Source organism: Diabrotica virgifera, chromosome 9, assembly GCF_917563875.1.
Source record: "Diabrotica virgifera virgifera chromosome 9, PGI_DIABVI_V3a".
Lineage (NCBI taxonomy): Eukaryota > Metazoa > Arthropoda > Insecta > Coleoptera > Chrysomelidae > Diabrotica > Diabrotica virgifera.
The window spans coordinates 217,861,426-217,886,902 of record NC_065451.1 but is presented as its reverse complement, the minus strand read 5'-3'; the positions used below and the strand labels follow the sequence as shown (position 1 = coordinate 217,886,902).

Below are 25,477 nucleotides of genomic sequence, written 5' to 3'. Positions count from 1 at the left end.
AGAGCGCTTTAACTATAGTCAGCGTTGTACCGAATTCTGTCGATGTGGATGAATTATTTGATGAGCGCTCGTCACTTCTCCAAGTTCTAAAAATGCTGAAACCTAAATGGACTTTACTACCTAAAGAAGAAACCCCAAACACTCACGACAAATGGCAAGAAATATTTGAAGCATTTTCTAAAAGCAACGTTTCCTTTACGAATATTTTTAAAATAGGAGAATTCATCTTTTGTCTGCCTAGTACTTCGGCTTCTATTGAACGTATATTTTCGATGATGAATTTTATATGGACGGCTGAAAGAGGAAGATTATCTCTGCTTGTTATAGAGGAGCTTCTCAATATAAAGCAAATTCTGTAATGTTATGTTCCGAATTCCATGACAAAATAAAAAACTACAAGCCACTTTTGAGAAAAATTATGTCTTCTGCAAAGTACGAAAGAACAGATGAAGAACAGCCTATCCCTGGGCCCGGTACAAACTAAGCATTTCGCATATATGTAGGTACAATGTAGAGGTAGCAACACAGTCAAATTCACATTTTACATTTTCTACAAACCCTTGGACTGTTCGGATTTGGCCTTAATAAATTATGGTAACCCTAACTATACATAATTTCACTTTTTACGTTAATTGTTTACGTTATGCTTCATAAATAAACAATAAAGTTTCAAATTTTTTGCCGACTCCGACTACTTTTCACGTTAGTACATCATATGCTTTATACATATTTTAATAAACATGACGATATATTTTAATGTTTGAAAAGTGTAAGACTAAAAAGTAAAAAATAAAAAAATATGAAAAAAAATTTTTTAAGAAACGCTTTTCTTTAGTTACGAGTGACTAAAATTAAAAATATTATAAAAAATCAACTCATCATCATAGTCATTAACATCTTAGTAGATGTGTTGTGGTTCATAATTGGGCTTCAGCAGCTCGGACAGTTTGATTGATAATATTTCTCCACTGGTCGCGGTCATCAGTTACATGTATTGCCTCAGTATACTGTTTGTTGAGAAGTTTTTTAGTAATGTCCGCCCATCGCTGTGGAGATCTTCCGCGTTGGCGGTGAGTCTGAGGCCTTCCTTGGACCACCAACCGCTCCATTTTGTGATCACTCCGATGGATATGACCAAAGAACTTTAAAATTCTAGAGTAAACGGTACTGGAGAGACGCTGATCCGGTTTAATTTCATCCAGAACCGAGACATTTGTACGGCGAGCCGTCCATGGAATTCGAAGCAGGCGTCTCCATGTCCACATTTCAAAGGCGTCTATACGTCGTCTATCTGATTCTTTGACTGTCCATGTCTCGCATGCATAGTAAAATATGGAAAAGACCAGAGTTGAAACGAGTCTCTTTTTGTTTGTCATAGTAATGTGACGATCACGCCAGACCAGGGGCGTAGCTACCGCCGTATCAGCCATATCAATTATACGGGGCCCCCGACATTCAAGGGCCCCATCGCGGCATGTCGAAAAAAATTCCATTTACAAAGATTGAACTAAATATTCTACAATTACTTCACTATTAAAACGCTTTGAAACAGTGTATATTGTTTGGAATACATTTTGGTGTAGTGGATTCTTTATATATACCTATATAAATCATATCTATCTATTATCTATTCTCTGCCCCATAAGAACAGAGCTTTATTGTTTTCAAGGTACCTCTCATTGTCAATTCCGTTGGCTGTGTGTGAATTATTGTATAATGTATATTGAAGAATGCCGAATTGCAATTTTTGTAATCGCTTTATCTTTGAATACATATTTGACACAGTATGTATTGTTCGGGTATATTATGTATGTTTGTATAATCTGTTCTTTATCTATAATTGTATTTATGTATATCTACATTTCTCCAAGAAACTAACGTACCACCTTAAAAATTGGTCATTTTTTATGTCTCATATTTCCTAAACCTGTTTTCCGATTTAAGTGATTTTTTTAAATGTTATAGTCGTATTTTTGAATAATATCGTTGTAATAATATTGTTGCTAGACAGGTAAATTGTCATTGTATACCGGGTGTACCAGTCAAACAGTAATTTTTTCTCAAAGTTCACCACATCCTGTGGAATATTCTTGCATTTATAAAATACTGAAATTAAAATCCAACTATAGCCTCATGTGTTCTTAACATTCTGTTTTTCGATTCATTCGCTTATGTTGGATAGTAAAAAAGTTAGGTAGTACTTTAACAACTAGCCTTATTTTTCATCAATACAGGGTGTTTTTAAATAAGTATGGCAAACTTTAAGGGCTAATTCTGCATGAAAAAATAATGACAGTTTGCTTTATAAACGTATGTCCGAGATAGGGGGTGTTGACATTTTTCTTACAAACTGACGATTTATTTATTACTCTAAAACCGGTTGATATATGCAAATGAAATTTGGTGGGTTTTAACAGAATTTCATGTTTACCATTGGTGCACACATGGGTCATATTAACCGTATGCGCGCCAATGATGAATAGGTATTAAATTCCTAATTGTGTATCAAAAACGCACAATAACTACCTCTTAAAACACACCAAATTTTACTTGCATATTTTAACCAGTTTTAGGACAATAAATAAATCGTCAGATTGTAAGAAAAATTTTAATAACCCTATCTTGGAGACGAAGCATTTGCACACTAGCAGGTTTATAAAGCAAACGCAGACTGTCATTATTTTTTCATGCAGAATTACCCCTTAGAGTTTGCCATACTTATTTAAAAACACTCTGTATTGACGAAAAATACGGCTGGTTGTTAAAGTACCTAACTTTTTTATTATCCAAAATACGAATGAATGAACCAAAAGCGAATGAATAAAACAACAGAATGTTGGCTATAATAGCCTAATAAAATAAAAAAATCAAAATGTAATTCCGTACTAAATACAGGTTGGAACTAAATTTTTATCAAAGTTTCTCTCTCTCTTGTCGTTTCCCCATTACTGAGGGATCGTGATTTCCCCCAATATTCCTAACAATGTTTCTCCATTGGTCTCTATCTTCAACCGCTCTAAGAGTTTCGCAGAATGAGTTTCCAGCTGAATTCTTTATTTGGTCGGACCATCTTGTTGGTGATCTTCCTCTTGATCTTCTCCCGGAACGTTTCCAGAAACAAATTAATTTCTATCAAACTCTGCGATCCACGTGACCAAAGAATTGCAGAATTCGTTGCAGACATATTGTGGACAGTCTTTTATCAAAGTTTAGGTGAATACAAAAGATATTTTCAAGGAGATCACTGTTTAAATAATTAAAAAGGGGTCATTTTTGCACAATATTTACTTTTTTCACTTCTCTGCAGTAATTCACGCTTTTATGAAGGTCTATACCATTTTTTTTCTACAAAGTTGAAGAATAAAGCACTTAAGATTTACTAAATTAAATTTGACCCCTATTTATTTAAATAACTATATTCAAAATTTAAAACACAAATAAAATATGCACCATAAAATATTTTGTTTTATACGAGAAGCTCATGTTACCAGTATAAAGCGAAAAAAATTGGTCGAAAAATATTTAACAATTTATGAGATAATGAATTTTTTAACCCCAGCGACGTTATTTAAAAAAGAAGTAATAAACAAATTAGAACAATTTTTAAATGCCAATTTAAGGGGGGAGTTTAATTAATATATACATAAAAATAAAAATAATGAGATCTTTTGCAGGTTTAAATTCTTTTGGTAACAACCGCGTTTTTGCAATTGAAAATATAGTGACATTTTTCGACCAATTATTTTTGCTTAATACTGGAAAATAGCGCAAAACTTCTCCTATAAAACAAAATATTTTATAGTGCTTATTATTTAAATCGCAAATACTATTTTTTGCAAATTTGTTTTTAAAGTTTTATATACAATTCTTTAAATAAATAGGGAGTCAAATTGAATTTAGTAAGTCTTAGGTGAAAGACTTACCCTTCAGCTTTGCAGAAAAATATTCTAAACACCTTCATTAAAACGTGAATTACCTCAGCAGTTAAAAAAGTAAATATGGTGCAAAAATGACCCTTTTTTAATTATTTAAACAATGATCCCCTTATATGATTTGGATACTTTCTTGAAAATAGCTTTTGTACTCACCTAAACTTTGATAAAAAATTTGTTCCAACCTGTACGAATTTACATTTTGATTTACATGTAGTGTAATTTTATTTTACTAGACTAGACTATAATTATGTAGTCGGGTTTTAATTTCAGCATTTTACAAATGCTAAAATATTCCACAGGGTAACGCGAACTTTCAGAGAAAAAAGCACAGTTTGATTGGTACACCCGGTATATAATGACAATTTATCTGTCTAGCAACAATATTATTACAATGACATTGTTAAAGAATAAGGCCATAACACATTAAAAAATCACTTAAATCATACAACGGGTTCAGGAAATTCGAGACATCAAAAATGACCAATTTTTAGGTGGTACATAGGTACGTTAATTTCTTGGAGAAGTGTACGGCGCTTACCGTTATACCATAACAACAGAGCTTCTTTGTTTAAGCTCATTTGCAATGCACATTCATCCTTGGATTGAAAAATATGAATCTGTTTTCAAACAATGAGTCTCGACAATTCAAATCTATTTTTCGACTTTGGTTAATTAAAATTTATTAGGTTTATTATTATTATCTATATTTGGGTGTTTTGTGTGTTTTGTTTTATTTGATTATCTTTTATTTTGTACTAATATTGACGATTTATGTAATTTCGGTAAACTGTATTTGTTTTAGTTTTTTCCCGACTTTTTGTAAGCTTTGTTCATAAAATTGTAAAATTTTCAGTAACAATAAAGCATATTTCTATTCGATTCTATACAAGCGTTTTTGCTTCTTTTGTCGCGGGGGAAAAGGGCCCTGCGACAAACTTTGATATGGGGCCCCCATGGGGCTAGCTACGCCACTGCGCCAGACCCCGTTTAGTTCACTCATTGTGAACTAAAAATCAACTGAAAAAATCAACTAAAAGGCAAAAAATAAAAAAAAATGAAAAAATCTAACACATTCGTTAAAGAAAAGCGTGGGGCGAAAACCGCTTATTCGATGAAGACGCGCTACGCTTTTCTTTGACGAATGTGTTAGATTTTTTCAATTTTTTTTTATTTTTTGCCTTTTGGTTGATTTTTTATAATATTTTTAATTTTAGTCACTCGTAACTAAAGAAAAGCGTTTCTTAAAAAATTTTTTTTCATATTTTTTTATTGCAAATATATTTATTGTGTCATTCATTGTATGAGCTGTATGGATGATTCAAAACTTCATAAAACTTATAAAAATCATACCCGAAAAAAAATTGGAAACAAATTTTTTTAAGAAACTCTTTTCTTAGTTACGAGTGACTAAAATTAAAATTATAAAAAAATCAACTAAAAAGCAAAAAAAAAATCAAACTCGAAGGATTATTCGAGAAAAAACTGTTATATAGATTAAATATACAAAAATCTCACACATTCGTTTATTCTATAACTAATGTGTTAGATTTTTTCAATTTTTTAACGAATGTGTGAGATTTTTGTATATTTAAAAAATTGCTTTTCTATATTTTTTTATTTTTGTAGTCTTACACTTTTCAAACATTAAAATATATCGTCATGTTTAAAAAAGGATGTATATGATAACACATTTTTTGCATTTATTTCAACATTTGATAGATACATTGTACATTTTCTGTAATTTCTTCATTCTGTACCATTCACAGCACATAGGTCACAGAAACACACTTGTTTATAAATGACCGTTTAATATGTTTAAGAGTTCGTAACACACTTTGAATTAATACGTTAAAACGAATTCTAATGTTAATTGTAGCACGAAACATCTCTACCGGTGGTTTTTCTAAGACTACGTTAAAAACACGAATTTTTTGAATTCGAGTTTTGGTTGAAGTTTTGTTTCGTAGAGTATTGAAATTTGACATGAATAAGCGCCGATATTTATATAAACAAAGATATGAGCGTTCAAAATCGTCGCCGCTTAGGATGTTTATAAACATGATGTACAAACATGAAAAGTAGTCGGAATAGGCAAAAAATTTGAAACTTTATTGTTTATTTATGAAGCATAATGTAAACAATTAATGTAAAAAGTGAATTTATGTATAGTTCATATAACTAGCTAAAATCTGTAAAAGTTTTAAGTTTATACATTGTAAAAAACAAGAGAATTTAAGCATTTTCCATTAAGGGGGTATTAGTACGCTATGGTCAAAATAGGTGGCCAATTTTTAAACTAACGTTTAACAGTTCTTTGAATAGATGGCAGCACGTACATATATTTTATTATTAAATTTAGTTCTCTGAACGAGACCGCATTGATGCCATGTATTGCAACTTAGGCTCGGCACATCTCGATCTTAATCGTACTTTGTATTTACAGACGACAGTTGTTAATCCTTTCTTTACCTGCCTAGGGTAAATTCTCATTAATAGATACTAAACGTTCATTCATTTGGATATAGTTTATTATTTAATATTGTATTATACGGCAATTCGTAATTCTTTACCTGCTCAATTTATTGGAGCCAGGATTTATTTCAAACTAAAGAAATTTGCGATTATTTGAAATACAAGTAAGTGCCTATCTAAATGACCAAAAAAGAATTATGCTAATTCTCAGAATGAAGATCGAGTATAAAATTAGTATTTTTAATAAATGTAAAATACGTAAGTCAATTGAAAAACAGAGTCACTACAATAACTTTTTTCATATTGAATGTTTTTTCAACAGGGAAAGTTTTTTCCTCGGAAAATTTCACATTTTCATTTCATTTCTCATTTCAACATGCGAGGCAGAATAATAATTAGCCTAATGAACCACTTACTTAAAACATTTTTAAAAGTAATATACTGCAGAATACCTATATAAAAAATGCGAAGAACAAGTATCACGGACAAAGATTTGATTCCGCAATGCCTTGCCCTTAGGCACCCGAGAGGCTCTATTGACTGTCTAAGTGCTATATATTTGTTTTATCGACTACAAAAAGGCATTTGATAGAGTACAACATGATAAGCTGCACATACTCATAAATTATCTTGGAGGGAACTGGATTAGATGATAGATCTAAACAACATTAGATATGCCGACGACGCAGTAGTTTTTGCAGATAGCCTAGATGATTTGCAAAGAATAATGTCGCGCATATAAGACATAAGTAGTGAACATGGAATTTCAATACGAAAAAAAAAGAAAGTAATGGTAGTCATTAAGAGCGAAATATATTACATACACGGCTTTTGGTTAACTAACAACCAATTGACAGAGTGGACAGCTACACATACCTTGGTACCTACATAAACAGTAAATGAGACCACTCTAGTGAAATAAAACAACGCATAGGAAAAGCGAGATCAGCGTTCATAATGATGAAGTCTCGTTTCAGAAGTCACATTTACCACTTGTTAACAAAATTTCTATTATCAGATCCTATGTATTTTCTAGATTATTATACTGAGTAGAAGCCTGGACTCTTTCCGAAACTTCTTTAAGAAAACTCAAGGCATTCAAGATGTGGTATTACAGTCGCATTTTAAGAATTTCGTGGATGGGTCGTGTGACTAATGTTGAGGTCTTACGTAGAATGGGCAAGGAATGCGAGATTATTAACACACATTATTATCAAAGAGCGCAAAGTAGAATATCTTGGCCATGTTATGAGGAATGAATAGAGATTGCCGCTACTCATTCTTCAGGGCAAGGTATTGGGAAGAGAGGACCAGGGAGAAGAAGAATATATCTGAGAAACTGGTTCAATACCTACATCGACAAACAGACTATTCCGAATAGCAGCATGCAAAGTTAGGATAGCCATGCTGATCGCCAACATTCGGAACGAATAAGCACCGTGAGAAGAAGAATATCTCATTTTAAATTCTTCTTCTTCTTCTTCATGTGCCTCGTCCGTTGCGGACATTGGCACGTTAGTCCAAACCATTGGCGTAAGTTTTGAAGCCATGAGTGTCTTCTTTTTCTGGGTCCACGTTTGCTCTCTATTTTACTCTGTATTGTCAGTGGCAGTATACGATATTTATCATGTCTCATAATATGATCGAGGTATTCAGGTTTCCGTTTCTATTGTGAAACAGATTTCTCATTTTTGTTTTCTCCTCAGCGCAATACCTCTACGTTGGTAGTGTGAGTCGTCCAGGACATTTTGAGGATAAGTCGGTACACTCACATTTCGAATACCTCTAGCCTTTTCGATAATGTTTCCGTTATTGTCCAGGTCTCTGCTCCATACAACAAGACTGGAAATACATAGCATTTTAGCAGCCATATTTTTAGTGGGACAGATATGTCGCAATGATTGAATATATTTCTCATGTTAAATGTAGCTCTGGCCTTTTCAATTCTACATCGTATTTCGGTTGTTTGATCCCATTTCTAGTTGACGACTGTTCCAAGGTATACATATACTTCTACGTGTTGAATTGGTTTTTTATTTTCAATTGTCTGGCAGGTTTTTGAGTTTTGCTCACCAGTGTCCATTTTTGTTTTATTTATGTTGATGGTTAAAATCTCTTTTTTCACTCGCTCTTTGTAGGTACCCGGGTATGACAGGCCTGTCGATACTGCTAGCAACCACAACTGTATCGTCTGCATATCGGTTTATCTAATTATTACTCCAGTAAATTTCAATATTTTTTTTCACTTACGGAAATATTTGACATAAATTAATCAATGATTATACAATATTGTTTTGTCTACAATTTTTTTATTAGGATAATGCCTCAACAAATACTAATGGCCATTGGCATGTGTAATGTGTGTAAAAATGTCGACGTCATCGTCTTTACAAAGAGACGCTAATTGTATCCGAACAATGCATTATTTGCGGCCCTATAAAAATTAAATTTGCCAGAAAGTGAATAAAACTGAAATTGTTTTTAGATCCGCCCCACATAACATACTAGAGCTTACTTATGTTATTTATGTATTATGTCAAAACTAGTATAATCCCCATTTGAGTAATTTTGAACCTCGTTTAACTTTCAACCATTCGTATAACGTCACGGTTTCAAGCATAAAAAATGTATATTTGTATTGTTAAGACACTGTGACGTTATATAATCATGATTGAAAGTGAAAGTCAAACAAGGTCCAAAATGCGTACTGGGAGGGGGTGGGGCCACTTTTCTAAACAAAACCGCGTGATTCATCGTATTTCCGTGGTTACAAAACTCGTTTTCAATTGTTTGTAGATTTTCTTAAAATCCGGCAAACGCGCATCTGTCTCCATTTAATACATCACTGCTGCCATCTACTAAATGACACGTGAACTCATCTTCTCATCTATTAAGTGACAGCGGAACTAATTTATCACTAGAAAAATGCCAACTTATTGCTGTAATTTCAACAAAATCTCCAGATTGCAGCTTTTAACTAAAATTTTTACTTTTAGGTACAGTTAATTTAAAAATTATGGCAGTATGGACAATGAAATTTTGTTTAAAATAAAGCTTTTTGCATAGTTAATCGTTTCTGGTAGTTATTTTCCACCCAAGTTCAAAAATTATTATGCAAAACGAATTTTTATAGGAAGTTACTAAGTAAGTTATGACATGGACTCCTTTATGTACAGTTATAAAAAATATACTGCTTTCTTTGGAAATTTTAACTAGATACTATTAAAATAGAAAGTCTACAGTTCACGTACATACTCCTAAGTTGAAGATTGGTTTTGAAATAGTGACGGTAACTGTACCTAAAAACTATATAAATTTTAACATTGTGTCATACCACCTTAAAATCGTTTTTTTATTTAAACAATTAATAAACATCCCTAATAACACAAAACATTCCATGAATGTTCCTAGAATGTACACACAGGACATTGAAAACATTCCTGGAATGTCCCCAAATGCACACGAATGTCCCTGGAAAGTCCCAGGAAAGTGCTGTGTCAGCATTTTAAATATTCTTAGAATGTTCTGTTGGAACATTCCATGAATGTCTACGAATGTTCTTTGGACATTCACAGTCTATTTTTTAGACTGAATGTCTTGTTGGAACATTCCATGAATGTTCTTTGGACATTCACAGTATATTTTAGACTGAATGTCTTGTTAGAACATTCCATGAATGTCTACGAACGTTCTTTGAACATTCACAGTATGTTTTTTAGACATTCACTGAAATATATAGCGTCAGTAATGTGACAATACCTCCTATATGTTTTTTCATGAGGTTTGCAGGAGACGAAAAACATTTTTTAAGGTCACTTTCTGTTTTCGTACGTATTCTGACTTTTTTGTAGTAAATAGATAGTTGAATTTACTGCAAAACAAGTCAAAAAATATATGAAAACAGGAGGTGGCCGAAACAAGTTTTTAGTCTATCTTACAAATCTCTTGAAAAAAACAGATAGGAGGTATTGTCACATCACTGACGATATGTGGCCATACCAAATAATACATCCTTGATAAATATAAACATTTTTATTGCAAAAAATCTTTACATACATTTTTTAATGTAATTTACTGACATTCCTAAATATTATAAAAAAATGTGTCACATTTGCTTTGTAAACCTTTCTTTTGCTTTTCGTAGCCACATATTCCGTTTCCTTTCTGGTTTTTTGTAGACCACTTCTCTCAGCTGATTCTAAAAGAAAATAAAATAAAAGGTAATTTTTCTATCCTTTACAATTAACAATCAGAAGAAATATTATTTACAGGTAATAATACGCATAAATAATAATAATAAAAAAATAAATATTAAATAATATTTAAATAAATAATAAATAATATTTAATAAATAAAATAATAATAATGAACATTTTGTATTTTGACAACGACATCCGACGTGGAAGTAGAAACCTTAATAAAATTATTTTTTCAAGTAAATTGTGGCTTATTTCCTCATTAGAATAGTTAATTACAAAAAAGCCACAAAGAAATAGATTTTTCACAAACAAATAAGTATTTAGTATTCATTATATTTATTGTTTTTATTATTTACTTTAATGTCCTACTGGTACATTATTTGACAAATAATGACATTTCGAAGTCTGTTAAGTATGATATAACGCCCTTGGGCATTAAATTTAAATAACGACTTAGATACTGTCAAGTTGACAAATATCAACCTAAGTAAAACTATGGTTACCACAATTATGTTACTACTGTTACTGGTAAATGTACTTATTTAAAAACTAATCAATTCAAAATTCATTCAAATTTTTCGCATATAAAGAATAATTTAGTCAGACATTAAACGTTGAAGGCACCACAGGTATTATAATAATTACGCTTTCGGTCAACGTATATCCCTCAGGCCCTTGTTAAAAACACCATTGACCTCAAGCGTTATTATCCTTATAATACCCTTGGTACCTTAATAACTGTAACATAAGATTATACCTTAATTCTTGTTTTCTATTTCTGATGTTTTTATTTATTTACATTGAATATTAATCTGTTTTGTTGTATAATCTACTTCGCAATAATTATGTGATATATTTGACTTAAAATGAATTCAAAAATTTTTTGCAGTTGGGCAACAATGTCAACTTAGATCTCTGATGTAGATAATGAATTACAACAGTATCTATATTGTACAGACTGTATTATTAATTAGGTTATTTATTTATTTATTTATTGAAATATACATCCACCAGGTATAAACCCATAAAGGTGTACATAAGAAAACTACATACATTGACTGAACACTTGATGACAAAATATAAAATAAAATAAAGAATAACCAAAAATGTTTCTGTTGTTAATACACATACACAATAATAAACAAAGACCTTAATAAAGAAAAATAACATGGCATCAATTCGATAAGCTATTGCGTATTTCGCGTTTAAAGATGTTAAAACCAAGAAATAAAAATGCATATACCTGTGTGATATAAGCTATTGGAACAGCACAGTCTCTTAAACGAACAGATGAAAGTGAAGTTCTGTCAATATCTTTTTCTAAAAAGTGTTTTGAACATACTCCTCTATTAACAAATCTGATCTATACTTCATGTCTTCTTCGCAGGATCTTCTGAAAAGCTAAAAATACAAAATATATGCATTACTAAGAATTATTAACAAATTTTAGTTTTAAATAAAAAATATGATTAATGGACTCACAAAATATTATAAAACAGCTTAGAAATTGTTTATTAGTATAGTCGGTTCCCCAAACTCTGACACAACTGGCTAGTGATTTTAGTAGGTAATTTTTTTTGTTTTTGGCCAATTTTGCCAAAATTACAGTAATTATTAACTATTTAGTTATTATTTTTTTTTTTGCCAATTTTACCAAATTGGCAAAATTATTTACTAAAATCACTAGCCAGTTGTGTCTGAGACTCGGTAGTACTGAGACTGAGTTTAGCAAATCGACTATAATATTCTGTGTATTCATTAGTTGGTACTGCATATTATAGTGTGTGGTCTACCATCCTATTTATAAAGGCATACATTAGCAAAAACGCAAAAAGAATTACTTTAGTTTTACAAATCCTATTGTTATTATCTCTATTTACTATTTTAGTTAGGAATAAGCGAAGTTTGTGGCTTATTCACAATTATTATTAAAATAATAAATGGATATGACCAATTATTAACTTATAAAATAAAATAATAATTCTTCTGATTTATGCCTTTTATTCACTTTGTTATATCTAGGTTACTTAAAAGATTTTTTATGAATAGTATTATTAGGGTATTAATAGTATTAATTTATTTTCTGAAATACAGGGCATGCCTTCGTTTACATATTTGCATACTAACCTTTTAATAGGGCTTTTCATTCACAGTCATTTGTTTGGAGCTTCTGTCATAATTGAAACGTTATTCCTGCAGATTTTTTATCTACATTTGTTTCTGCTACTCCAACTGCGTTAAAAACAGGACACCATTTTATTCACTATGTTAATAATACTATTAAAGCTATTATAAAAGTATCCGAATTAAAAAAATATTCTTAAAAAGCACAAATAAATACAAACAACGATCCACCCACGGCAAAGCAAGGTGGCCAAGATGAAGATGCCAAGATGGCCGAAGCGAGGTCGTTGGTTGGTCGTTTTTAGTCACGTGATGCCCTCTCAAGCGCCATGCACAAAAATATATGCACGGCGAATTTGAAAATGAACGCAAAAGAAATAAATATAAATGCCTCTCTTGGGTTTTGCATAAGTTATAAGTATTTTTTTTATTAACAAAATCGCATTCCAAATTGAATATTCGCGAACAATAATTTTTATTACATTTGTATGTTTATAATATTGTATTAATTGAACTTGGGAAACTCTTTAAATTTGACATATTATTGCACTGTAGGCCTAAAGTGTCACTTAGTTTGTCTGGTATGTTATAAGTAATGTTGTATCTGTTACACGTATGTATTATTTCGCAACTTAAAATATAGGAACATTGGTAGTATGTTCACAGAATGTCTTATGGTAACATTCCAGGAATAATTTAAACAGATGTTCACCGAATGTTCCCTAAATGTCCAGGACATTCAAATATTGATAGAACTTTGGTAGTACATTCCTGGAATGTTGTGTGTTGTTAGGGATAGGTAAAAAAATTTTTAATGTTGTTCTGAAGCTATTTTCTTGTGGCATTTTTACAATTTTAACTATTTATAATGGGAAATAAGCCACAATATTATTAAAAAGTGATTTTAATTAACGTTTCGACGCCCAAATCTGGTGCCGTTGTCAAAATACAAAATACTACTAACATAAACAAAAATGTTGTTGCTTAGTAAAAAAATTCTTCTAATAATTTATTTAATTTGACTCATTTATATCGGCAATTCAGATACATATATGATACATTTTAAAGTAGAAGACTTTAAAATGATATTGCCAATATTTGTGAGTTGCGTTCCTGGGACGACTTTACTGAAAGATAGTTCATTCGATTACATGAAATCAACCCCAACTCAAGAATATCCGTCACAAAAAAAATCATAGCATGTGATCTGTCTTTAAAAAGACAACCACATGCAACGGTGACATTAAAATTCTCGCGTTAGAGATCTCATAGTAAATCACGAGAGAAAACCAGGAAAAACCTCGTGATACTATCCCGACATCGTAAGTATTTGGTCTTACATTTAATTTACTCTCAAAATTAATACCAAATTCCGACTTTACTATAATTTTGTTTAAATTATAAATAATATCAATAATACATGGATATATAAGTAATACTAAAATATAAAATATGTACTAACTCGACTATTGACTTACTAATTGTGGTATTTTCTTTCTATTGATTTCCTCTTTCAGTTTGGGTATCCACATCCTACTGAATTCCACCGAGGAATTTGCGACACAATTGGTTTCGTTTAGCATAATTAGAGCCGCTTCTCTGATTTTTCTTTTTACTATCTGTTTCTTTCTCCACTGAACATAGAGTTCAGTGGAGAGATTCAAGTATAGTCCTGAAAGAAACAGATAGTAAAAAGAGAAAAATCAAAGAAGCGGCTCTAATTATGCTAAACGAAACCAATTGTGTCGCAAATTCCTCGGTGGAATGCAGTAGGATGTGGATACCCATACTGAAAGAGGAAGTCAATAGAAAGAAAATACCACAATTAGTAAGTCAATAGTCGAGTTAGTACATATTTTATATTTTAGTATTACTTATATATCCATGTATTATTGATATTATTTATAATTTAAACAAAATTATAGTAAAGTCGGAATTTGGTATTAATTTTGAGAGTAAATTAAATGTAAGACCAAATACTTACGATGTCGGGATAGTATCACTAGGTTTTTCCTGGTTTTCCCTCGTGATTTAGTATGAGATCTCTAACGCGAGAATTTTAATGTCACCGTTGCATGTGGTTGTCTTTTTAAAGACAGATCACATACTATGATTTTTTTTGTGACGGATATTCTTGAGTTGGGGTTGATTTCATGTAATCGAATGAACTATATTTCAGTAAAGTCGTCCCAGGAACGCAACTAATAAATATTGGCAATATCAGTTTAAAGTTTTCTACTTTAAAATGTATCATATGTATCTGAATTGCCGATATAAATGAGTCAAATTAAATAAATTATTAGAAGAATTTTTTTACTAAGCAACAACATTTTTGTTTATGTTAGTAGTATTTTGTATTTTGACAACGGCACCCGATTTGGGCGTCGAAACGTTAATAAAAATCATTTTTTAATACTCTTGTGGCTTATTTCCCATTATAAATAGTTAAAAAAAAATTTATTGACTATTCGTGTATTATACCCGCGAATGCATATGCCTACAAATTTTCATTCATTTGCATTGGAGAAAAGTCAGTTAAATTAACGTTTAAAAATTTGACGCAAACTATTGAACTAAAGAAAAGTGTTTAAAAAACTGCATCCTAAAAACATTACCTATTTTATTTTCATATTGAATTCAATATAAAGCTCTATTAATATTATAATATTGAGATTGTTAGCTCCAGCTCTCTGAAAAGAGAAGAGAACAAGTGGTAATAAACCGGTTAAGAATTGGGCATACAACATTAACCCATAAGTACTTAATAACCAAAGAGCTACCATCACAATATTCATACTGTAGATGCCTGATAACGGTCCAGCACATTCGTACAGAATGTCCACTTTACTCGTATGAACGAAACATCAACAATATTTCTGAAGAACCAAGTCAGCTGAAGAATATATTAAATTATAATTTATCCAGTGCAATTAATTATCTTAAATATATAATTGATGGATTCGACCGTTACTTGATGGAAGTTCATTTTATCTCACAATAAAACACTGAAAACTTTTGTTTTCCATACTTCCACAAAATTTATTATTTACAACTATGTGACTACAGCTGTTTCGGCAGAGTGCCTCTCTCAAGTGATATAATTTACAATGTGTTTGCCTTTTTAACTCTCTAACTGAAGAGGTTGAGGAGTGGGGAGCTGCTTATCTCGAGTTGGTCATTCAGAATTATATCTGTATTTTTCAGTTTATTAATTTCCATAGATTCTAAAAAAGATAGCTTAAGGCTTTTATTTTGGATAAGCAGAATTTGAAACTCTTCATTGAAAGAATGATTATGATCTAGAAGGTGAAGTGCGTATGTAGAAGTGTCTGTTTTTCTATTGTTGAAAGCCCTTTTGTGTTCTGCTATCCGTTTGTCAAAAGTTCTGCCAGTTTGGCCGATGTACGTTTTCGGACAGTCACCACAAGTTAGTTTGTACACACCACTCTGTAGTTGCTTTTTGTTTTGGCTTTTATTGTTCTTAATATATTTGCTTAAGTTGTTGTTAGTTCTGAAAGCTGGTATTATTCCTTTCTTTTTTATGTATCTGGCTATTTTTGTTGTTATCTTGCCAGTACATGTGAGAGAGCAGAACGTACTGGGTTCTTCCTGTGGTGGTGGATACACTAATTTCAGGGCTTTCTTATGGAGTTTTTGATTTAAATTTTGTTAACTATTTGTTCGTTATAGCCGTTGTTTACTGCTATTTGTTTAATGATGTTTAGTTCTACCTCGAAGTTATTTTTTGTCATGGGAATTTCTGTCAGTATATGTATCATGCTATTGGTAAGGGAGCAAAGTATGCTAAATGTGCAGTCACTCGAGCGTTATGGGGACCTATTGGGTTGTGAAGAGTAGGTCTTAAAACCAAAAAAAGTTAAGTAAAGTTTTCTATTTTAGCGGGCGCTTGCCATTTTTTAATTTAATTTTCCATTTCCAACAATCGTTTTTCCGATTATAACGCCATCTATCCATAATTCGAAAAAATGTTTCGAATAAACGTTACTTATTTTTACGTAAGGTATCCAAATCTGCAATAAAAAATGGGGGCTCCTATTTAAGATTTTAAAGTTACCCCCCTCCCCACCTCCGTGGGGGGTCGTGTTTGGTGCCATTAGATAGATTTTTTTAAAATATTGAATAAGTGTATTTTACAGTTTTTCGATCTGATGTTCATTTCGCGAAATATCGGGGGAATCGTATTTAAAATAATAAATTTACCCCCCACCCCTCTCCCTGGGAAGTCGTGTTTGGTATCATTCGATAGATTTTAAAAAAATATTGAGTACGTATTTTTTAGTTTTTCGATCGGTCATTCATTTCGCGAAATATTCGCTTTTTTCTTGTGAAATTTTGGGACTCACCCATTTCCTTACGCCCGGCTGAAATCGTCAGATTTTTGAAATATACACTCTTTTGCATGTACTTAACTTACCTTATCTTAATCTGACAATTTCGAGTTTTTTTAAGGATATATTTTTTTTTCGCGCCCCCCGTAACGAACTCCCCTGTATTAAGAGCCAATATATGGTAGAAGTACATCTGCAGGGTACCAGGTTTCTCACCATATGATAATCTGACGCGCTCGAGTAACTGCAAAAATTCCCGCTTGGGCTCCCCTACCATATGGTAGGCTGCTAATTTGTGTTGTGTAGGATGGGATGATGAATTGTGTATAGTTGTGTCAGTATGGGTAGGTTTATGATATACGGAGAACTCATGTTTGTTGTGTAGTCTGGTAATCGTTACATCTAGAAAGTTTATGGAGTTATTCTGTTCTGTTTCTATTGTAAACTCAATGTTACTATGAAGTGAATTAATGTATGATAGAAATTGGTCAAGTTGTCTGTTAGTTCCTGTAAAGAATACTAGTATATCATCCACGTATCTCCACCTTCCGTGGACCTTTCCACCATCCTTCTAAACATCCCGTATTTAAACAGTTCTTATATTGGTGGAGATACGTGGATGATATACTAGTATGCTTTACAGGAACTAACAGACAACTTGACCAATTTCTATCATACATTAATTCACTTCATAGTAACATTGAGTTTACAATAGAAACAGAACAGAATAATTCCATAAACTTTCTAGATGTAACGATTACCAGACTATACAACAAACATGAGTTCTCCGTATATCATAAACCTACCCATACTGACACAACTATACACAATTCATCATCCCATCCTACACAATACAAATTAGCAGCTATAGCATGATATATAGACTGACAGAAATTCCCATGACAAAAAATAACTTCGAGATAGAACTAAACAGCATTAAACAAATAGCAGTAAACAACGGCTATAACGAACACACAGTTAACAAAATTTTAAATCAAAAACTCCATAAGAAAGCCCTGAAATTAGTGTATCCACCACCACAGAAAGAACCCAGTACCTTCTGCTCTCTCACATATACTGGCAAGATAACAACAAAAATAGCCAGATACATAAAAAAGAAAGGAATAATACCAGCTTTCAGAACTAACAACAACTTAAGCAAATATATTAAGAACAATAAAAGCCGAAATAAAAAGCAACTACAGAGTGGTGTGTACAAACTAACTTGTGGTGACTGTCCGAAAACGTACATCGGCCAAACTGGCAGAACTTTTAACAAACGGATAGCAGAACACAAAAGGGCTTTCAACAATAGAAAAACAGACACTTCTACATACGCACTTCACCTTCTAGATCATAATCATTATTTCAATGAAGAGTTTCAAATTCTGCATATCCAAAATAAAAGCCTTTAGAGAGCCTTTAGAATCTATGGAAATTAATAAACTGAAAAATACAGATATAATTCTGAATGACCAACTCGAGACAAACAGCTCCCCACTCCTCAACCTCTTCAGTTAGAGAGTTAAAAAGGCAAACACATTGTAAATTATATCACTTGAGAAAGGCACTCTGCCGAAACAGCTGTAGTCACATAGTTGCAAATAATAAATTTTGTCGAAGTACAGAAAACAAAAGTTTTCAGTGTTTTATTGAGAGATTAAGGATATATATTTATTTTATAAAATGAGGCGCTTAGAGCAACAGTGGCCTAACCCACATCTCACAATTTTACCAAAACGCTTTTATTACATTAATGTTATCCCTTATTTAAATATTTTCAGATGCAGAGTGGCGCAAGCAACCATTGCTTGAGCTGTTCAAAATATTTTCAGATGCACAACAGCTCAAGCAATGGTTGCTTGAGCCACTCTGCATCTGAAAATACTTAAATAAGGGATAACTTTAATGTAATAAAAGCGTTTTGGTAAAATTGTGGGATGTGGGTTACGCCACTGTTGCTCTGAGCGCCTCAAATATAATAATTAAATTGTAATTGTTAAACATCCGCTAATAACCTTTCATGGTTGATGCGGCTTTATGTATATAAAAAAAATATTGGGATTGTTACTGTCTTGCTTTACGCGGTCTGTTGTTTTTTGTTCAGTTTTTACTTGTTTCACGTTACCTACTTCCTTCGCTGCATTCGATAGATATGTAGTAGATCTTTATAGTTGTTCCATGGGTTGTTTATATTATAGTTTATATCATTTTTTTCTCATGTTTTTTTTTATTGTTTTTCGTTTATTTTTCTCAAATATTTTTGAAGTTATACTTCTTTACCGGCGATATGAGGGTGAATTTTTATATGTTAAAACCTAGGATCCCGGCACATGCGCTTTATAACTTTGTTCTGATTGGATGTTCAAATGACATGTCAAAAATTATTCAATATGGCGGCTGTGGCACAGCTGTAGTTAGATTATTTATGGTTGTTGCGTTTTAAAATTTGTGTGAAAAGAAACAACAAACAAAAGTTAGTTAATAGTTATACTGCCTTTTTAAATAGTTTTCATATACCTATATTTTTGGACTTTTGGACTATTTTGGACAAGGAAAACTCATTCTAATTTGGTAAGTAGTTTTTATTATAATCATATTGTAATTATACATTTGGATTAGGTTGAAATACAGTAGAGCGTCGATTATCCGAACTAATTGGGGGACATAGGTGTTCGGAAAACCGATTTGTTCGGATAATCGAACTACAATATATTGATACATATTTATAGTCACACATATTTATCAACAAGTGAATAAAAGCCATATTTATATACCTACATATTTATTTATATCTTGATAATGACAACTAGCAACTAAACAAAAAAGTGCAGTCTTTGCAACAACATAATTATTTTTGGATACAATATTGAAGAAAATTGAAGATATTTTAAGCGTCAATTACTAACGCTTGCTCGATATTCGAGTGCGGGACGCGGGAATTGATAGTTCGAATAGGCGGTCGTTCGGTTGACCGACGTTCGGATAATCGACGCTCTACTGTACATTTATTTTCTCAAGAATGGGGATTTTAGAGAGAAATCCCAAATTAGGTCCGATTTTTATTTTTAAATTATGATTTTTTGGCGTAGATTTATTTATCTAGTAGGTATGTAATGCTTTGATTTACATAGGTACTTAATTTCATTACCAACAAAAGTTCTACCAATCTTCATCTAATATATTGTTTTCTTACTGTTTTGTTATATTTTAATATTTTCTTCCACAAAATTTAAACTACATAATTTAGTTATATTCAAAACAACTGTCAAACAGTAAAACGTTCAGTTACCCTATTTTTCCACATGACAAATAATGTGGAATTGGACGAGTGAGTCTAGGCTTCGATTACGAATCAAAGCGTCCCGAAATTCACGGGTTCGATTCCCGATGCAAGTTTTTATTTTTTTATTTTTTTATGCATTTTATGATTGTAAGTATATTTGTTATATAATTTTTTTTTTCAGAAAATGCGTATTTAAAAGTTTTGCCAACAATTATTATCGTTCAGAAATCATTTTTTCTTTGTGGCATTTTTCAATGTGTTTGTGTGCGTTTTATTCTTTTATTTTTTTAAATTTTTGGTATTGTCTTAAAAATCACATAATATGTAGTAGAAGTATAACTTCTTACATGCGTGCAAAGTACACACACATTCTTTTTTTCCATTTCTCTGTTTCTTAGTTTATACGGTTTAACTTCTACCTACATTATTATTATAGTGGGAATAATATTTAGGTATTTTGTTACTGTTTAATTATAACGAGTTTCCTAGTTTTGACAACTGCCAAAATGAACAATAATAAACTTTTAGTTCGTTATCTACATAATGTCAAATTGTCACGAGGATAACACAAATCGACAATTTTAAGCGCTCGATTGTACTTCAGTAATATTATTTTATGAATAAAATTGTATATTGTTGCTATATATCGATTTTGTTTTTTTTTTCTTCTTTACCTTATTAACTTATATTTTGTATATATGTATATTTTTTTATATTGACGATTTATCAAATTTCAGAAAATTGTATTTGTTATTGTTATTGTTAGATATTATTTATTTATTTTTTCTGACTTTAATTAAGCTTTGTCCATAAAATTTGTATAATTTTCAGTGACAATAAAGCATATTTCTATTCTATTCTATATTTATAAATAATTTTAAGTAATATTTTATTGATATCTTCGTCTCAATATTTGCTAAACTGTGCTGTTCACTTTGACAAGTTGAAAAATGTGCCACATTAATTGGGATAAATGTCACTGACTGTTTTCATACAAAAACTTGAAATTTGTAGGTACGTAAAAAAATAATATGTCGAATGTCACTCGATTGTAAGAATGTATAAGAAAATAATGCTCTATTTTTTTTCAAACTTGTTTTCATTCGACAATAGTCACTCGAGCCCTCCGGGCTCTCGTATCTACTGCCAGGAAATAAGTTTTCAAAAATTGTCTCATTATTGTCAATTTATTCTCACTCCCTTGTGATATTAATGTTTAACATATACTATTGTGTTTTCAATTTATCAATCAAAGGCAAAATGCAAATTAAATTCAATTTTTTTTAAATAACGAGGGCACATAAATTTAATACACCCTGTATATTGATCTGTAAATATTTATTAGAATTTAGTATGGATGTAAGTGGATTTCTTTTTTAATGAGCTTTCCGATGAACCATTAAAGACTTTTGTGAATAATTAAAGTGAAAAGGACGATGTATTTAGATTTAAAATGGAAAAAGATTGTTTATTACGGGAACTATAGAATCCACAAGTAGAGGTAATTATCATTTTCTAGAAAAATGGTTTAAAAGAAAGTTTGGAATTTTAATATCTTTGTTTCAACCCGAGTAAATATTGTTGGGTTCCCCGAAAGTAATTAGGATGGTCGGAATAATTTTGAAAGTGACTGTTTGTTTGTCGAATGGAAAAGAGAAATGTTTCTGATTCTTGGCAAGTTGGAAGGGGAAAAGTGGTTTGAATGTTAAATGAGTTTGAAAAAGAAGTTATTATGTTTTTGGCATCGCTGAGGAGCAGTTCGACGTTTTCGTGGATAAGTAGTTAGCAAGTACCAGTGGTTGTTTGATAGTGGAGAATAGTGCTGAAAAGTGGAACGAGAGACATATCAAATTGAGACGAAATACCTCTTTGGTTCTGTATTATTGTGAGAAGGAGAGCAGAGAATTTTTGGAGTTTGTGTGAATCGAGTACTGGTCAAAAGAGGCTTTGGCTCGTAGGAAAATTGGTGCTGGCATGCTGATAGTTTTGAAGCTAGAGAACGGAGAGGGCTTTGATGAGTAGCCTTTAACATAGTCAACGAGGGAGAGCTGTTTTGGGCCACGAGAAGACATCAGAGTGAGTGAAGCAAAAGGTCAGTCAACTTATGTGAAAGATATTTTTATGTTCGGAAACTAAAATTTTGAGTAAAAAGCATATAAATTAAAATTCCAATATTTCTAAAAGTAAATAGGAAGTATAGCTAATCTTGCGAATACATAAATTTGTTTTTTTTTAGTTTGTTTTACCAAAGTCATCGGGAACAAACCGATAAATTGTTTTTTTTTAACTATAATAAATTTAAGTGGTAAAAATTTCATTTGGACATCTGTGTCCACAGGTTTTAGATTTGATCGATTTTTAGAGTATCGATTTTGATAAATAAAAGACAATTCTGTATGTTTATTTTATATTTTGCTTTATTTCTTTTCCCTATTTTATCCCGAGTAGGATCAACTAAGAGATACTGAACCCACGAGAGAAAATAAGTATAACTTAAGATAATTTAGACATTTTTTTAATATCATAAAAAGACACCCTGAGATTTTTTATTCATTTTTTATGTATGATTTGCGACAATTAAATAATGAATCAAATAAATAATAATTAATATAAAATTAATAAAAAGCAGATCATAACAATACATATTTTCATATCTATGACTAAACCCCCTCTAACATTAGCAATCAGCACGTGCCTAGTGATCTGTTTTGGCTCGTAAACAAATTAGATTTCTATGAAGAGTGAGGTAGGAAAATATTCGAATTCGTCTGGGAGTGGTGTATGAGGTTGGGGGCTATTAGAATTTTAGGCCAGTAAATGTTTTGGAGTGTAATTTTCAGTGTCACGACGGATTTGCTTGGAAATTTGGATGTAAGTTCCTCTTACCATCTACTTCACTTTTGGGTTTAAGCCCAGGGTGCTTTTACTTGGGGGGTGAAAACTCCCCTTTCACGGGGGTGAAAAAACATATGTTCAAAAACAGTCCGCAAACAGTTCGGAAATTATTTACTGACTGTAAGTAACTTATATTTTATATGATTTTTTGAAGTTATACACTTCTTTAGGTGCGATTGAGAGTAAAATTTCATAATATTGCACGCATGCGCACACAGACAGTATGGCGTTTAGTTGCTAAATCTTTCAAGTTATGTATAAATATATCAGTGCAAGAAAAGGTGTGAAAAGAATATTTAAGTGTTTTTAGTAAATATATTTATTATAATTTTTATGTCTTTGGATTTGTCTTCCTCAGGAGTAAGATGAGTATTATTAATAGTTACTTATGATATAAGTGTTAAAAGTACACGTTTAAGGCACACATGTGAAAGTTTGCAGAATGAGCGATAGCGAGTTCACATGAGTGCCTTAAAAATGTACTTTTTAACAAGCATATCATAGAATATTTTTTTACAAACGTAATTACAGGACAATATCTACAAAAACTTTTACTTGAACTTGACTGACATTCCATTTTTATATTTTTTTGACATTCTACATCAAAATTGCCTATACGGTTAATACGAACTGCAGTGTCTTAAAATTTTTAAAGCACTAGTGCCTTAAAGTAGCATTTTTAACGCTCGTATGGAGTGCTAAAAATTGCATTTTTAACACGGTTGTAGAAAAAACATTTTATTGTATATTTATTATACTTGTCTGTTTATTACCGTGAATTGTCATTAGGTACGTCCGAACCGATACAAACACTGTCCTCGTAGCGTATTTGGTATAGCATCCTACTAGAGATCGAGAGGTCTTGAGTTCGAATCCGGAGCAATCCTATACTTTTTTTTATTTTTTTTTAAAGCGGCAAGCACAAAATTAGTTTGGTGTTTAAAAAAAATTAAAACAAATTGTTTAAAGTATATTTATTTTTAAGAAATCATATAATAGAAGTATAACTTCTTACGTGCGTACAAAGTACACACACATTCTTTTTTCAATAAGTCAATACTTTTTGAGTTATTTGCGAGTGAAAATATTAATTTTTCAACCAAGAAACCACATTTTTAGACGGTTGTTCGCAAATATCGCAAAAAGTAAGTGTTATATCGAAAAAAAAAATACTAATGAAAATGTAGCTTATAAAAATACGAAAAGGTTCTAAAAAATCGAATATTTCATCGCAAATTAACAAAAAAATGAAGCACTTTTTGGGGAAAACTCATCAAAAAAATTTTAAAGTGTTAAATGGTTTAAAGAAAGCATTTTTTCTAGCGTCAAAAGTAGGCAGGTTACCCTCAAAATAAAGCTGGTCCCATTTTTTCTTTGTTAAAAGAACGATGAAAAGGACCCCCTAATTATTAGCATCACAAATGAAATAAGTCGTTATGCCTTTACAATCTATTTTCCGGAGGTATGTATTTTTTTACGGAAGTATGTATGTATGGAAGTATGTAAGTATTAATTTTATTTGGGATGCTAATTATGGGGCTATTTTCTCGATTATTTTTACTAAAAAAAAGGACAGACTTATTTTAAGCGTAATTTGCTCGTTTATGACGCTAGAAGCTTTTATAAAAAAAAAGCAAACAGAAATAAAGCTTTTGTAATCATCTAAAAATAGGTTTGATAGGTTTTTCCAAAAAGGATTTTGTTTTTGGATATTTCACGTACCTAGATACATTCGACTAGGAATTTGACAAATAAGTTCCTAATTTTCAAGAGCTACAACTTTGCTTCTAATGGGTCTGCAGACTTTATACATACATCATTTTTTATAGCTTTCATTTGCATTTGAAATATTTCTCAATAAAACTTTTTGAATTATTTGCAATGAACCGTCTAAAACCGTGTTTGTTTTTTGTTTAATAATGAACATTTTCACTCGCAAATAACTCGAAAAGTGTTGACTTAGTGAAAAACTCTATAGAACAGAAGGTGCTTAAGTTTATCCATTTTCGGACTTATTTAGAACGTATGTTTTTTCACCCCCGAGAAGGGGGTGAAAAAACAAAGAAAACATAAGTAATCTCTGACACCCACTGGCGAAGCGTCCAAGTAACAACTGTTACCATTGGTAACAGTTCAAAATCTTGCAAATAAATATTATATGATTACTGTGAAATAATTCAATTTTATTTTTTTGTTCAATAGAAATATGAGTGTTAA

The 25,477-nt window shown here is 31.4% G+C and overlaps 1 protein-coding gene across 2 annotated transcripts in view; it reads left to right on the top strand.

The window, feature by feature from the left end:
• LOC126891646 (somatostatin receptor type 2-like) overlaps window positions 1–25,477 on the top strand; it is a 525,450-nt gene that overhangs the window by 25,118 nt on the left and 474,855 nt on the right. The gene's annotated exons all lie outside the window — the stretch shown is intronic.